At 43.2% G+C, this 16,793-nt stretch overlaps 1 protein-coding gene across 1 annotated transcript in view; it reads right to left on the bottom strand.

Moving 5' to 3' along the window:
- The window catches only part of zfhx3 (zinc finger homeobox 3), a 124,622-nt gene extending 117,239 nt beyond the window's left edge, over nucleotides 1-7,383 (bottom strand). Inside the window, exon 1 of the mRNA XM_008120614.3 lies at nucleotides 7,275-7,383. The gene's annotated coding sequence lies outside the window, so the exon portion shown is untranslated. The remainder of the gene's footprint in view (nucleotides 1-7,274) is intronic.
- Nucleotides 7,384-16,793: the final 9,410 nt, after the last annotated feature.

Here is a 16,793-nt window from a genome sequence, read left to right as displayed (position 1 = left end):
CACTATTAAAGTTGATTTACGTTAATAGCACAGTAAGAAGATATTAACAATGAAATTTCCAAAAGCACTTAGCATCCCATAATTGGAGTTAAATGACAAAAAGAGAGAGCATAATAAAGTAAGGGGATGGAAGGAAGAGAGGGGATTTTCTTTTACAATATTCCCCTGGCCAGCCACTGTTTGCCGTTAGAACATGGGAAATAATGAAATAACTAGTCAGAAGGTGGGGAGTGGATTAGATAACGGAGGATATTGGAGTAGGTTTCAATGGATGTGGAATATCAGGAAGGGTGTAATATTTTTGTCTGTTGGTCTTCCTAGCAGCTTTTCAATGCTGTATTTAAAAATATGATTTATTCTGCAGAAATTCCATATGAAATTTAGGAGGAAGCATACCAATGTACAAAATATTTTTGAGTGCAGTGGCAAGGTAAATGGCTGAGAGCAGGCATCAGAGCTTTTGCTTACAATACACTGTGGTATGTTTTGATTTAAAAGAAACCAATTAACTGCAGACATGCCCCAAGAGAGCTGCATTGAAGAGGTATGCTTTTGCTCCTGCAAAAGGCTAGCAGCCATTTGGGCATGAGAGATTGTCAAGCCAACCAAGCCCACCCTTGGGCCAGAGAGGCAGTTACAGAGGGCTCTTCCCCTCTTCCTACCAGAAAGGGCATGTTGCTCCAACCTGGGACTTCAGAGCAGGGGGGGTCTACTGTATCCACCCCCTGCTTCTCTCACATATACGTTCACAAACACAGGAAGAGATGGATTTGGCCCCATTTGTCAGCCAAGCTCCAGGTTTTGCATTCCTCCTCTCTCCCTATTCCTCTATGAACAGGGACTAGTTTATCTTTTAATCGCTTGCAGGGATTAGAAAAAAATAGTTGTCATAAGGACCTAGTAGGTCCTCTCTCCAGTTGTATCTCCAGGCTGCCTCCCCAAGGAGAGCACATTATACTGCAGATGTGAGTGAGAATCATGCCCATTTGATAGTGGTACAGACTACACCAGAAGGTGGTGTGTCCTCCTTTGGTGAATCCTTAATTTTGATATTCATGGGACCTTCCTTTGGAGACCCAAAGGTATAACTGGTCTACGTCGCAGAGAAGATATGGTGTCGGTAGAATTATAACTGGATTGCGCAGTTGTGATGTGCCGGGGAATCTTAGCCCCTTGTGATATAAATGCCTCTGCTTATTGGATTGGCCAAGTTAATCAGAAGTCAAACATAGTTTGGAAGAAAAAAACTAAACACATTATTCTTACTGGTTTCAGATGATAAAAGAGTTTCTCTAGGCTGTGCACAGAGACCAGATTTCACAGACAGAGGCCATTCTGTGGAACCAGCATGGCTCTCCATCTTGGTGAGATGCACACATGCACAGGTTCAGTGTCTTACAACCCTATCTGATGAAAGCAGAGAGTGATCCAAAGAGTTCCATAGTACACAAGAAGCCTCTTCCTGATGGTGGGAGATGAGAATGATCTCTAGGTCACCAGACCTTGAAATGCCAGAAGGACCTCTCACCTGTTGCCCAAAACAATAAGCATAGGGATGTTCAGCTTACAAAAAGCATGTTCCCTAAAACATTTTAAACAAGGCTGAATACTTTCTGAAAATAAGATCAGAAGGAAACCATTACATGCAGGCAAAGTATTATTGCCATATCTTCCATTGGCAACCTCACCCCAAACTTCAAGTTCATGGAAAGGCACAATTACCTAGATCTCTTGCCTCAACGCCTTAGCTGAAGTTTGACTTGGGGGGCAGAAAACTGAGCTTTCTTTTGCCTTCTTAGCCCATTTCCCGTAAACAGAATACCCAGGCCGTGCAGCTACATTCCCAAATGCCATATCCAGCCTTTTGTTACTGTTACTGTAAATCCTTTGTCTTTTGCTTAGATAAAATTTGCTATTTGATGAAAATTGCTATTAGGGCTATTCAGACTGTAAATACTTTTGTTGAGTAATCATCTCCTATGTTTTTGTCTTTGACAACATGAAAATAAACCTTGATCCATACATTTTGCAAATTAGAAAGAAGCATATGACACTGGAAACAAAGCAGAGCTGGCCTTCAGCCAAGGCATATCCTGGGTAAGGCCTTCTAGCCAGTTACCTCCCAGGTATCTAAAGGAAGTGGCCTCAAAGAAATGAAAATATAGATTACCATTCCTACCACCCCTCCTCCTACTCTGTTCGTCTCATTGCTTCCCTTGCCATTTCCAAACAACCACTTACATCGGGACCAGAGGAACCTGGGATCCAAATAGGCTGTCCCTGTTAAAAGCATTTGCTAGAATCCTACAAAGACACTTCCCATCCCCCACTCTTTCCTCTTTCCCCAGTTTTCTTATCAGGAATTTACCAACATTTTCCGCAGATCAATATCAATATTGATTGTGCATTGTGAGTGAGTAGTGTGTCTTTGGTGATCCAGTCTAGAAGCGCAGCCCAAAGCTGTTGCATTAAAAATATAAGGGGGAGGCATGTTGACCAAGGACGGAAGGAAGGAAGGTACTCAGTTCGTTTTCCTGCTGCTACTACTACTATTACTGCCAGCACTAGTGCCAGAAAAGGAGAAGAAAGGGAGAAAAAGGCAAAGGCAAATAAAAGAGTGATGAGAGAGGGAGCAGCAGCAGGGAAAACCACAGTCCTGACTGGCAGCCGCTTGATTCCCCCCAGAACACCCTGCAAGTCGGGGAGCCCAGCCTTCTGCGTGGATGCCCTGGACTTACAGCTCTGAGAAGAGGTGACTCATGCTTTGGGAATCTGCTACGTAAGAAGAATGTTGGGAGACTCCTTGGCTCACTGACAGCAGAGGAGGAAAGGCAAAGCAATGAGGTAATACAAGACTTCTTCATGCTGCCTTCCTAGGAAAATGCAGTGTTCCAGATGGCTTCGGCATCTTACCGCACCCAAACATTTGCGAGGGCCAGCATTGTTGGCACAGTGAGTAAACAACACAAAGCTTTTTATAATTTGCCTGCCATGTGAAGAAATCCTGTATTTTTAGATTTGTATGGAAACAGACAGTGATGGCATGGTGTATATTTTATGTGGGGGGTGGGATGGCTGAGAAGGATGGGAAGCAGTGAATTGCCAGTGATGTTTAACGGGGATTATAGAAAAAGACGGAGATACAATCACAGGAAAGCAGCTTGGCTCACAGCCATACCAAAAAAAAAAAATCAAGGAGGAGTAACATCAGCAGCGACCGACAGGATTTCAATGTAGATTTTTGGGCATTTTCTAGCTATGGACAGCACATCTCCTATAATGAGGAGAGCACCAAAACTGAGAAATGGAGGAAGGCAGTGGGCTGAGCAGCCACAGATCACTGGGAAAACCGTATAGCTTCACACAATTTTATTTCCAAAGAGAAAGAAAAGAGAGAGAGGGAGAGAATCATAATTAATAATGCAAAATTATGAATGCCTTCTTCTGATTTCCTGGAGCCATTCTGACATCCTAGCATATCAGGAGGCCTTGGTTAAAGGAACCAGAAAGTATTTTCAGCTGTTTTCTGTAGGACCTAAATTGAAATGTAGAAACCTTTCTGGACTGAAATTTGGATTCATATTCTTGCTATGGTTGTTGTTAGACTTGTTTGCTAGACAACAGTTCACTAGATAATTAATGCTGGTTTTCCTTCTTTTTGCTTTTAGGAGTGTCAGTCTTTTCAGAGCAGGTAGTTCTGAAGAAGTAGATTTGAACCTTAGTTTGATTTCATGGTGGTTTGGGTTTGGTCCATCAAAGGCTCAAAAGAAATAATATGTGTGCAAGTTGCCTTTTCTAGAAACACAGATGGGAAGGGCAAAGCAGATGCTTCAGTCTGGACAAAAGATGTTTTCCTTATTTTATTCTCAAAGAAGTGCTTGCAGAAAGCTGTCTGGGTGGTATAGTACAAAAAGCGAAAAAGCAAGGTAAGCAAAGTGCAGATGGGGGCTGTACACTTGGGCATTTCTGTAATCGGGCTCAGTGCTGCTTTTCCTGGCTCAGTGCTTGGGGAGCCTGCACAGCCCTGATGGGGGCTTCTTGCTAGCATACTAACCCAGGCATTCAGGAAGTGGCCATTTTCTAGGCTCTCAGGACACTCATCATTTTTAAAATTAAAAAATCAGTCTCTTTTGCACAAGGCTTTTCTGTCTTCTTGTTTTCAATCAGGACTAGATGGAAAGGTTGTGCTCCCAAAGGCTACAGGGAAAACAGATGCTGTCTCTAAGCAGACAGACCAGGTAGATTGTAACAAGACCACCCAAAAGAAACCACTGCAGAATCAGAAGGACCAACTTATCTAGAGAGTTTGGCCATCCCAAGCCAAGATGTGAGATGGGTTTGCCCTACTTGTATTTCTGGCTCCCCATATTTAAAGAAAAACACATCCAACCATTGCTTTTCAGTCACACCACCAATTCGCTGGATACAGCAAATCTTTGCCTTGTCAGTAAAATGTTAGGGTAGCTTTTCTTTTGTGGTGCAGCAGGTTGAGAGTGTTGGACTGCAACTCTGGGAAACCAAGCTTCAAACCCACCCCCTCTCAGCCACAGAAATGCACTAGTGTCCTTGGGCAAGTCATGCTCGCTCAGCCCTAGAAAGAGACAAACAGAGCCGGCCCTAGGTATTTTTCAAGTGTAGGCGAACAGAATTTTGGCGCCCCCCCAAACCAATCACTGAAAAATAAAAGCGTTGGATAAGCGAAAATGTTGGATAATAAGGAAGTATAAAGGAAAAGCCTATAAAACATCAAATTACATTATGATTTTAAAATTTAAGCACCAAAACATCATGTTTTACAACAAATCAATAGAAAAAGCAGTTCAATACATGGTAATGTTATGTAGGAATTACTATATTTGCAAATTTAGCACTAAACATTGAACAGGGATATAGGGCAGTGTGGACTTAGATAACCCAGATAGCCCTCAGTATTAAAAAAAACCCTCTAAAATCAGGACAATAAATAAAGAACAACACTCTGAAAACAGAAGAAATCCAGACAGTAAACAATCAGGGACAGCTAACTCCTCCCAAAAAAAGATTCTCCCAGGCAAGAAGAAGCCAGGCCTTGAAGCCACAGGGCCATTAAATGCTAATCAAGGTGATTAATTACAACATTCACACCTGCTTCAAAGAAAAGTTCTTTCTCCCACCCTGGACCTTCTACAGATATATAAACCCCACATACCTAGCTTCCAAGTTCCTACAGACCTCACAATCTCTGAAGGCCCCAAAGGTGGGCTTGCGTGGTGCGAAGGTGGGTCTGCGCCGGCCGGAAGGCCCAGCGCGGTCGCTGGAAGGCCCGAAAGAGAAGGAGGTGGAGAGTGGTGCCCTCCTCCCAGGACGATGGTGCCCCCGGGACGATGGCGCCACAGGCAAATGCCTATTTCGCCTTATGGTTGGACCGCCTCTGGAGACAAAGTTAACTCCCTTCTGAACAAATCTTACAAAACAACCAGTGATAAGGTCACCTTAGGGCCGCCATAAGTAAGAAACAACAAAAAAGGAAAACCAAAAACAAATGTATACAAAGGCAACAAGAGACTTGGCAATAGAGTTTTATAAACTGGAACAGTACAGAGACACCCTGCCCCCTCAGCCATGGAAACTGCCTGGGGGGGGGGGGGGCTTGAGAATGGCACACTCCCTCCCTTGAGAACAAGGCAACCACAAACCTCCTCTGGATAAATCTTACCAAGAAAGCCCTAAGATTGGGTTGCCATGACAACAACATGAATAGAGAAGGTGAATAGAAATATATGTTCTCTCATAAGACAAAACTCCGGGATGAGTGGAGATTTTTCCCGCATTCCCTGCAAACTATTTGTACAACATGCCTTTAGCATATTGAACCCCTGCCCCTAACAGGAAGGTCTGATCCCAACTCCTTTAAACATTTGGAGATCTGTATTTGGCTGTTTTCAGAAAGAGTAGCTGGCACAAGCGACAGTTACACTATTAGGGGCATTTCCCGTTGCCCCACAGTGACAACATCTCTCCCTGATGCCCACCAAGGGCCCGTTCAAGTGTTACAATGTTATCACAATAAGATAGAGAACGTTCTGGGATATGATGGCCATTCTGCACTATGGAGAACAGTTGCTGGAGAGCAATAGAGAAATTAAAACAGAAGGGTTGGGACCAGCAAACATTAAGCATTTTTAAATCCTATTGATTTCAATGTTGAAAAGTTAAGCACAGGCTTAATGCTCTCATTAAAATCAATTAAATGTACAAGTTGCCACAATTGAATGGCTGTTTTCTTCAGCGACTAAAGAGTTTAATATAATTGTTTGCTAACTCTCTATGTTGCTTTCCCACCAAAATCCTGCTCAGTGGAGTCTTCCACTATGCAAGGTTTAACATCAAAGAGGAATGGCCAGAATCCTATGGGAAAGTGACACACAATTTGTCTATATATGTCATTTGTCTAATGGCATTGAATGTTTGCCATGTATATGTACATTGTGATTTTCCCTGAGTCCCCTTTGGGGTGAGAAGGGCAGAATATAAATACTGTAAATAAATAAATAAATAAACTTGAGAGAAGAAACCAAGTGAGGTCACTGCCCACACTTCCTCCAGCATAAACAACTCTTATAATGCCATTCCTTCTGCATCAAGGGTATACAAAGTGTAGCCCCCCCAGATGTGGCTGGGCTGAAACTCCCAACATGCCTCATCATGCGCTGTACTCACTAGGGGATGATGGAAGTTAGAACCCAATGGCATTTAGAGATCATTAATTGCCCTTTCCTGCTTTACAGCAAAGATAGGAACTGTTGTCATTAGGTATGCACACAAACACTCCCACCTAAGCCAAAGCTGCATCAAATTTGAAAGGGAGAATTCACACCACACTTTTATTCTCAACTTTCCACCTACTTGCTTTTAAATGAGCATTATTTTCAGCACCTCACTTTTTCAGCCTTGGGTCTGGAAATGTGCCTAAGGGCTCAGGATTCAGTAGATACCAAATGTTAGTTTCTCAAATCTATCTTCTGAAAAGACTGCCTGCATCCTTTTGAACTTCTACATGCTGGCTTTTTCCTTAGACTTTAAGGTTTTAGAGTTCAAAGTCCTCTGCTTAAAAACAATGCAGCTGTTTCACCATCTCAAATCTAGCAGTCCCACAACATCCCTGGCATTTACAGAAATCACAATGTAAAAATCATTTTTTTTTAAAAAAAGATTAGGCTATAGTCCTATGCACTGTGAATTTATAAACGCCAGTGAACTTGCATAGGAAGGCAATGTTATGTTAGCGGACCTACCTCACCAAGCCATTGTGATGCAGCTGTGGCAGCAGCATTGCAGTGGTCAAAGGACCAAAGGACCTCTTGTACTTAGTCAAAGGTAGCGAACATCCTTCCCTTTCATCATCTACAGATGGTTAAAAAAAAAGAGTTCAGTGTCAATAATATGAGAAACTGGAATTTCACCTGCAGAATGTGGAAATGTTACTTCTGGACAGCTAACAGCCCCCTAAAACCCTAGCCAGCTGAGGCTATTGGCTTTGGTAATAATGGGAAACTGGAATAATTGTTCCACACTGTTCTTACTAGATATGAATATTACCCTAACATCATTTGTGTCACTGACATTCATCTGGACAAACATTTTCCAAATCCTCAATTTTTTCACCTTATTTTTTAAATATTTCTTGAATAATTTGAGGGCATATGTACATTGTTTAATTATGATTTATTGTGTCAAAGCCAAGAGAAGGAACAAGATATCACAAGGGAAAGGCAACCAACAAGGGTCACTCTGGAACTTTCATTGTATGAAAATGCTGGCAGGCAGAAACCGCTACAGAAGTTCTTAGCCCCAGGGTTCCAAGCTCTTCTCGCCTGATCCCTCCTTGCAGGGCAGGAGCAAAAGAAGAGGCCCACCAGGAGCTTTACAAGACAGAAGCTGCGCTTTCCATGTCAGCAAATGTATTCCCACCTCACCGCGAAGGCTGCTGTTGGGAGACCTTCAGCCTGCCAAGAGTACAGTGAAATTTGGAGCGTGCCTGCTTTAGGTCAGAAACCTGGGCTGCCACACACCCCCTTCCCAAAAAAGCCTTCCTAAGCTGCAACTACAAAGATAAGTGTCTATTCTTCTGATTCAAAGCACAAACTACAAGTGTGCCAGCATTCTGAGTCTACCCTGTTATTTTTACATGGTGGTTTTGAGAAATAAAATTCTTTTGGCTATTTGCAGTACACAGCCAAAGGAAACTAAACAACTATCTTCAACAGAAACAAGATAAGAAGCAGAGCTGCTCATACTGGCATCTATGCACTTTCGCATTATGGAGAGGGACAGTGCTGTGCCACTATAAGGTATCTGTAAAAAATAACAGATGTTGTTTGTTTGCTTAATAAACTGCACTAATTTTGCATGTTGCAGTAGGTGTGTCAGTGGAAATCATGAAAAGTGGGACTTATTAGTCCTATCATCCTTGACTACTTCCCGTACTTCTAATTGTAAGGCACTGGGATGTCTAGTTTTATTATTCTATTTGGAATATAATGGTAAGTAAATCTAGGGCCCCATCTATACTGCAATATAAAATCCAGATTATTTGGTTTGAACTGGATCTAATACAATTTAGTTCAAAGTAGATAATCTTTTTTATGGCAGTGTAGATGGGGCCTAGTTCTTGCCATTATGATAATGTCACACACATACTATATCATTAGACTGAATGCACAATTATTGTGCTAATCATGTTTTCCCTGATTGTATTTTATCTTAATACCACCAAAGAATAAAAGGAAAGATGAACAAATTATTGATTACTTACTCGCCTCATCACTAACCAATCTAGTTGCTTCAACATGACTCAGTACAGATCCAAGATGTGTACCCTTCAAATATATGTGCTTGGAAATAAATGTTTTAAACATTTCAACCCCAACTTTCAGGATAGAGTCTTCAAAAGGTGACAATGAATCCATCAAAAACCAGCACCAAACCATGAGAGAACGCTTTGTCTCTATGAAGGAGAATGCCGACTGACAAAAAGACATGCATAAAGCTTAAGAGACCCTGTTTGGGTACCACTAGCATCCAATGAATGTATGGCTGCAGGCCTCTCCCAGGGGGACCCTGTTTCAAAAATAAGGCCCATTACCCTCTGCAATGGCTGGTTATTCTGCACATGGAGCAGCATGTCTGGCAGGGCACAGTTAGGTCTTGTTGCATGTCCACATACAGGGGCGGCCTGTTCGGGCCTCATTGCAATTAGCACATCCCGTTCCATGCCGTGTGTTAATTCACGAAGAGCATGCTTTTCCCTGCCAAGCATGACAGCTAAACACTGAAGGCTTTGGGATATGCTTGCTTTGCCTTTCATTAGGTCTTTGTTTCTAGCGACAAGACTGGTTGTCTCCTTTTTGTTAGAAATCCCTGTGGCGTTCCAAGAAGGATGAATGCCACCTCCATTTCCATGCAGCCGCTGGCAGTGGATGGGGACAGGGAGAGAGATGTTCATACAGCCCTAAAATAAGCAGCCAAAGACGCATGCATACTTCGCATTGGCTCATGAGCCTCACCATTTTTGAATTCTGGTCCTGTTCTCTGGGGCACTAGCTTCTTCTCCTAGTTTGGTTCTTCTGTACAAGGAGAGTCAGTTAGTAGCTTGAAGTAATTCCTGGAGGAATCACTAAGTAAGAATCTCGCTGAAGACATCACCCTACTGTTATAAACGACTAGGACATATGCATCGCAAAACACAGTTTGTTCATTTATTTACACAGCAGCCATTTAGTCTTAATTGTTTGTGTTAATAATTCATAATGGACTATGGTAATATGCTGTGGTACAGCTGGCTTTTAAAAGGTGACAGCTGTACAGCATAGATCTTGTTTTTGGCTTAGGCTTGAGGTTTTACGCTATAGCAGAGAGACACATAGCAGCATGCACATGCCCACACAAATGCTCTTAAAGGTTTAAAGGGCATGCAAGATGCTCTTGAGGAGATTCTCCGGCCGTTCCAAAAAGGCCTAGGGGATTTTGCATAAATTTAGCTGGCTGCCTTGTCTCCTGCATTTCCTTACTATGCTGGTACGCTGTCATGTAGAACGAACGCATGAGAAGAGGCCGACCATAGCGGGTCGGTAGGAAGGATGTCAATGCAGTCCTTCCCCAAACAGTCCTTGCAACATCCCTGGCTCTTTTTCTGTTTAGCGGCATCATTTATATTCCCTGACCTGGCAAAAGCCGTTGGTTCTGCAGTCTGATTAAAGGAACTGGGCATTTGATCTGTAATTGTTTTTCAATGGCTGTATCTTCTTCTGTGTTATTGCTTTACATGGCGTGCGTTTGTACAATATTGAAAATCAATAAAAGTACAAAAATGTATTTTTCCTTCCTCTTAAAAGTGAAACGATCTTGTTAGGATTCTAGTGTGGGTGTACTGCAGTGAAAGCCTCATACTCCCCCCTTCCTTTCCTTTCCTTTTCTTTTTTAAAAAATAGTGCTTCCTGAGGTCTCAGTGAATACGGAAATATGTCCGTAGATTTAGCCAAAATCTTTCACTACAAACCCCAGTCAAATTGGACTGAAAACTGTGGCACAGTTGGATGTCAACTAGTTGCTGTCTCCCAGCTGGTCAGGGCCACTGGACACAAGATTTTAAATTTTAAGAGTGTGCAACTACTCTCATAAAATGGCTGCCGGAGTACGGATACATTGTTGATCCAGTCCCAATAGCCTGAATATCAATGGCACAAAAGACTGCTCTTGAACCCAGCATTGTGCGCCTACAGAAAGCTGAGTCAAGAAACTTCCCTGAAATTGTGATGCCTGAAATCCTTAAAGGCCAGAAGGCTTTCCTTTACACATTCCGTACATTGCCAACTCAAACACACGCATTTACATTATTATTACACACCCACACACATCATCATCATTATTATTATTATTATTATTATTATTATTATTATTATTATTAACGGCGCTCCATGCAGTCATGCTGGCCACATGACCTGGAGATGTCTATGGACAACGCCAGCTCTTCGGCTTAGAAATGGAGATGAGCACCAACCCCTAGAGTCGGTCACGACTGGACTTAACGTCAGGGGAAACCTTTACCCTTTTTTATTACTACTACTACTACTACTACTACTACTACTACTATGAATATGGGCAGGGCATATAGCACAAACAAAATACAACTGATGGACATTCCGACTAAGGAACTGGATATCACAAGACCACAAGCGCCCCTTGGGCAGACCTCATATTCGATGGGATGAACCTATTTATTTATTTAAAACATTTATATTCCACCTTTCTCACCCCGAAGGGGACTCAGGGCGGAGCACAACATATATACGGCAAACATTCGATGGTTAAGCTATTCAGCCAGAAATGGAAAAGAAAAGCACAGGATCATATATTTTGGCAAATGGTGCATTTGCATGAAGCCCAAAGGATGATGATGATGATGATGATGATTATATAAGCAAGCAAAAAAACCTCCCCATTTTCTATTCCCTAGGATGGTCACAGCTTACCCGTCCCACTTTTTTCTTAATTGTGTGCCTCTTCTGAAGGTGTTTCAAAAGGGGAGTGTAGGCCATTCTCTTAAGACAATAATGCCATCCTCTATTAAAAAAATAAAATGAAGATTTTTTTTAAAACCTCCCCACAATTAAGAACAAATTAAGACCCCACAAGAGACACACATCCCGCAGGGCTAAAGCTAAACCATGTTGTATCCAAAGCAGGCTTGGGCAAATTTCAGCCCTCCAGGGGTTTTGGACTTCAACTCCCACAATTCCTAACAGCCTCAGGCCCTTTCCTTTTCCCCCTCAGCCGCTTAAGCGGCTGAGGGGGAAAAGGAAGGGGCCTGAGGCTGTTAGGAATTGTGGGAGTTGAAGTCCAAAACTCCCAAATGGTCCAACTTGGCCCAGGTCTGGTCTAGAATAATCACATTCATCCCAGACATTGACAGGAATACTAGTTAGCCTAGGCCTGCCTTGAGTAATAACAGAGCCATGAGAAGGCTTTGCTTTGGTGGCCCATTGTGTTCCTGACATGTGGTTGAAGGTACCGGTCAGCCCCACAGTTCTTAAATAATGATTTGAAATGTAACTGTACTTATCCTAAAGGAGGGCCACTGTTGTATAAAACAGCTCTGGAGGCAGGACTGTCCGAACGGCTCCCTTCCCTCAGGAGAAACGTTCGCTTTCGGAAGGAAATCCCTTTTGGGCCTAGTTTGGCACCTAAAAAGAGTGCCATGAGTGCAGGCCCCTGCATAGCTGCTGAGAGAGCAATGGAAGCCCTGTTTTGGGGTGCCATTGCCTCGTGTGAGGGTAAAGTAGGAAACTAAAGAGCCCCCCAAAATGGACTTCGAGGGGCTAGAATGGCTGCGCTCTGACTGAACGGGAAATCACCTTTTCTTCTTCCCTCAGAGCACGGAGGCCGGGACTTGGAGCATGCTGAGCCCCCATTGGCTGATACAGCCTGAGCAAGCCTCGCCATTGGCTCTCGGGAGTGCCAGTCTCTGGATGGCCTGGCCCAGAGGAGGCCTGACATGACGCCTCACTTTGACAGCCTTGGCAAGAGTTGCCATTGCGGTCATTGTGTCCCATTTCACCTCATACTTCTTGCACCACCTCTTCCTCCAGAGGCCAATGGCCCCAAGTAGATGGCAGTTTCCAGACCAAAGAGGACCATGGGGTTATATTTACCATCATCTTGCCCTTCCTATGGAGAGGCCTTTAGGATAGTCTGAGGCAGAAGGTCTGAGGGGGTCCTCCTGCCAGGCCCCTCCGCTTCCTGTGCGTAAAGGATCCTCAACATTAGTAGGATCCAATCATCACCCAAGTCAAAAAAGGAGCACAATCAAAGCCCTGACAGACCGTGCACAAAGAATCTGCGAACCTCACCTCCTCCAAGGTGAACTAAACCACCTAAACTGGACTCTACAGGCCAATGGAGACTCCACCACAGACATCAGAAGAGCTGCAAGGCCAAAAAACAAGCCATGAGAGTCAAGACGAAGATCCACCCAGAGGAAAGGTGTTCTTACCATACATCAAGGGAACCACTGACCGCATAGGGAAGCTGATGAAGAAGCACAACCTACAAACTATCTACAGACCCACAAAGAAAATCCAACAAATGCTACGGTCAGCGAAGGACAAGAGGGATCCTCTCTCCTCTGCAGGAGTCTACTGGATACCATGCAGCTGTGGACGAGTCTACATAGGGACCACCAAACGCAGCATTGCCCAAACAAGAGTCAAAGAACATGAAAGGCACTGCAGACTAATCCAACCAGAGAAATCAGCCATAGCAGAGCACCTGATGAACCAACCTGGACACAGGATATTATTTGAGGACACAGAAATGCTGGACCATTCCAACAACTATCATGTCAGACGACACAGAGAAGCCATTGAAATCCACAAGCATGTGGACAACTTCAACAGAAAGGAAGAAACCATGAAAATGAACAAAATCTGGCTACCAGTATTAAAAAACTCTAAAATCAAAACAATAGATGGGAACCAACACTCTGAAGCCAGAAGACAGCTAATGACTGAACAAAGGAGACAAAATCTTTCCAATGCTAATTAGGGTGATTAACTGAAACATTAATGCTGGCTTCCCAGTGACAAAGGACTCTTGCCACACCCTGGACTCTACACAGATATATATTCTTTCCTTTCCTTACTTAGTTTATCCATACCTCACAACCTCTGAGGATGCCTGCCATAGATGTGGGTGAAACGTCAGGAGAGAATACTTCTGGAACATGGCCACACAGCCCGAAAGACATACAACAACCCTGTGTTCCCGGCCATGAAAGCCTTCGACAACACAGTAAAACAGATGTTCATTAGGGAAATTGATATTATAAATACCACTTGCCTACTTTCCAACAGACCTCACAACCTCTGAAGGTGCCTGCCATAGATATGGGAGAAACCTCAGGAGAGAATGCTTCTGGAACGTGGCCATACAGCCTGGAAAATTCACAGCAACCCAAAGAGAAAGGTGTTTCATAAAGGGTAAAATCCTTTTTTAAACAGCACTTTTGGAAAAAATTGGGGGTGGGGGGAATGTGATTTTAATTTACTTTTTACAGATTGTAACTCATTCCGTTGCCTTGCTGTTGTTGTTAATTGCCCTGTCAAGTCAATTTGGGAACACAACATTCATTTTAGGCAGCTTTGTTTTCGCTCCAAATGTTGACCTACTGATAGTGTAGTTTGTTTAGAATACAATTATAATAATAATAAATAATAATAATAAGTTTATTTATACCCCGCCTCCATCACCCCCGAAGGGTACTGGGGCCGCTCACAGATAATATCAGATAAAAACAGTGACAATAAACAATACATCAGTAAACAAAACATACAGCAATTATAAAATTAAACATTAACCTATGAAAATAAAAACACACTTAATAAAACACGGAATTAAAAACAGCGAAGTTGAGTAATAGACTAGCAAAGTGCACTTTGTTATAAGTTATAAACTCTAGATAACAGATAAAGTGCTACAAATTCATTGGAGGTCAATTTGGGATGGGAAGGACCCTAAGTAAATATCAAGATTGACCAGGAGAAGTGTGACCTATACAGGAAAGGTCAAGGAACATAATTAATTATGGGGATGTGTGAAGAGCCAGGTTTTCAGGCTCTTCCGAAACATAACCATTACAAACATAGGCATTAACAAAATATTTTCTTTCCCACAAATGGAAAGGAATGCAAGGTCCTAAACTGAACGGATTTGTTTTGAGTCTGTTTGGGCTGAAGAGCAAATAAACAAACTGCACAAACAAGCTATAAGAAGCCTGTTTGGCTTTGCCAGTTTGAGAAGCAGATCAAAAAACAAAAAAAGAAAAGAAAAACCCCAATAAAAATAGAACAAAATATCAACATTAGTAAAACAGAGAATCATTTTGCCTCTGATTGTTCTCCGTGGTGTTAAGCAGACATCGCACACTTATTTCCATTTAAAAAGCGAAGAAAAGGAAACCAAGGCCAGGAATTGCAAATGCGAGACATTCTGCACAAGTTTACATAAACATCTTCCTCTTGCATAGTTTGTAGAAATTATTTTCTGGAAAAGAAATATGCGAGTGTTTTGTGCTAAACGTTTTTTATTCATGTCCCTAACAGAAAACATTCCATAATGCATTTAAAAGAAATTTCCAGGTAAAAAGGGGGCTATTTAAATGTCCCAGTTTGAAACTGCATGATATGGTCAGTGTAGACCAGGCACGGGCAAACTTTGGCCCTCCAGGTGTTTTGGATTTTAACTCCCACAATTCCTAACAGCCTCAGGCCCTTTCCTTTTCCCCCTCAGCCGCTTAAGTCTGACTCTGGGGGTTAGTGCTCATCTCTATTTCTAAGACGAAGAACCGGTGTTGTCCGTAGATACCTCCAAGGTAATATGGTCACTGGCATGATTGCATGGAGCGCCATTACCTTCCCGCCGGAGCAGTACCTATTGATCTACTCGCATTTGCATGTTTTCAAACTGCTAGTTCGGCAGAAGCTGGGGCTAACAGCAGGCGTTCACCCCGCTCCCCGGATTTGAACCGCCAACCTTTCAGGCAGCAAGTTCAGCAGCTCAGCGGTTTACATCCTTTTTTTTGTATGCATTTGTCTACATGTGTTTTGACTTGATTTTAAAAAATATTTTTGTGTTTATCAACAGGATCGCCTTCTCCAGGTCCTGAAGAGGCATCGGCTTCAGTCAGCCAAAACTGGCTGACCATCACCTAGAGGACATTTCCCTTGGCCGCCCCCAGACCACAGACTGACCTGTCAGAAGAACTTCATCAATTTCAGACCCTGTTTGTATTCAGATTAGCATTAAAGGCCTACCCAGGTTATCTTTAAATTATCACTTTTAAAGTATGTATTTGGTTTTATATGTTCTGAAGGGTTATTTGTTGTTGCTACCCTCGATCCACAGAGATAGGTAGATAAGAAATAAATATTATTTGTGGAAGCTTCCTTGGGTCTCATCTATGGGGGGGAAAGGCTGGGTATTAATAAGGAAAAAGCACAGGCTATTATACACTGCAACGTAGTTCTTGGATGCCCTCCCATCCTTTTCACTTGGCCAAGGGCTGTGCAGGAAGGATGCTGCCCTGAGAGGGATGCCTTTATTATTGGGCACAAAGGGCCCCTCCCCAACTCCCTGCAGACCCCCACCCCCCCTTCGCCTTCTCTTCTGCAAATAATGCTGGGTTTTTCACATGGGCTGTTTGGAATTTCTGATGAAACTGCAGAAATGTCAGTGTGAGCGGGCGGCCAATCCGGAGGCAGCTCCCTGACCTTTGCCCTCCCTCCTTCAGCGCTCCTGCTGCCGTTATCTTCAATGGAGGGAAGGGGAGGAAGGGAGGGGGGAAGCCCCCTTGCCTCTTGTTATCCCTTTCTCTGTTTTAATGACCCAGAAGATGCTGATAAATAATGACTCTGCCTTACAGAAAGCGAGCGCCCTGATGTCCCAAAAGGACAGAACCCACCCAAGTCCTCCAGAAAGACTATGAGTTAGATTGAGAGTGGAAATGTGTAAACGGATAAGGGTTTAATAAGGCTGAGAGAGAGAAGAGCCCCCCCCCCCCCCGCGCCCACCAACCCTCGAGCCACACTCCTTTGAAATGGGATATTGAAAAGGCGCTGAGAGGCTAAAGGAGATCAGAGCCTGGGCCTGATAACTGAGCCGGGCTCCATGCGCCTCCATCAAAGTGGCCAAACCCAGTGTGCAGTTTGGGTGTGGGCTAAAGTGTATTCGCTTATCATACATGCAGACTATGCCTAGGT

Source organism: Anolis carolinensis, unplaced genomic scaffold (assembly GCF_035594765.1).
Source record: "Anolis carolinensis isolate JA03-04 unplaced genomic scaffold, rAnoCar3.1.pri scaffold_9, whole genome shotgun sequence".
In the NCBI taxonomy this organism is placed as follows: domain Eukaryota; kingdom Metazoa; phylum Chordata; class Lepidosauria; order Squamata; family Dactyloidae; genus Anolis; species Anolis carolinensis.
The sequence above is the reverse complement of the archived record's forward strand: the minus strand, read 5'-3'. Positions and strand labels throughout refer to the sequence as shown.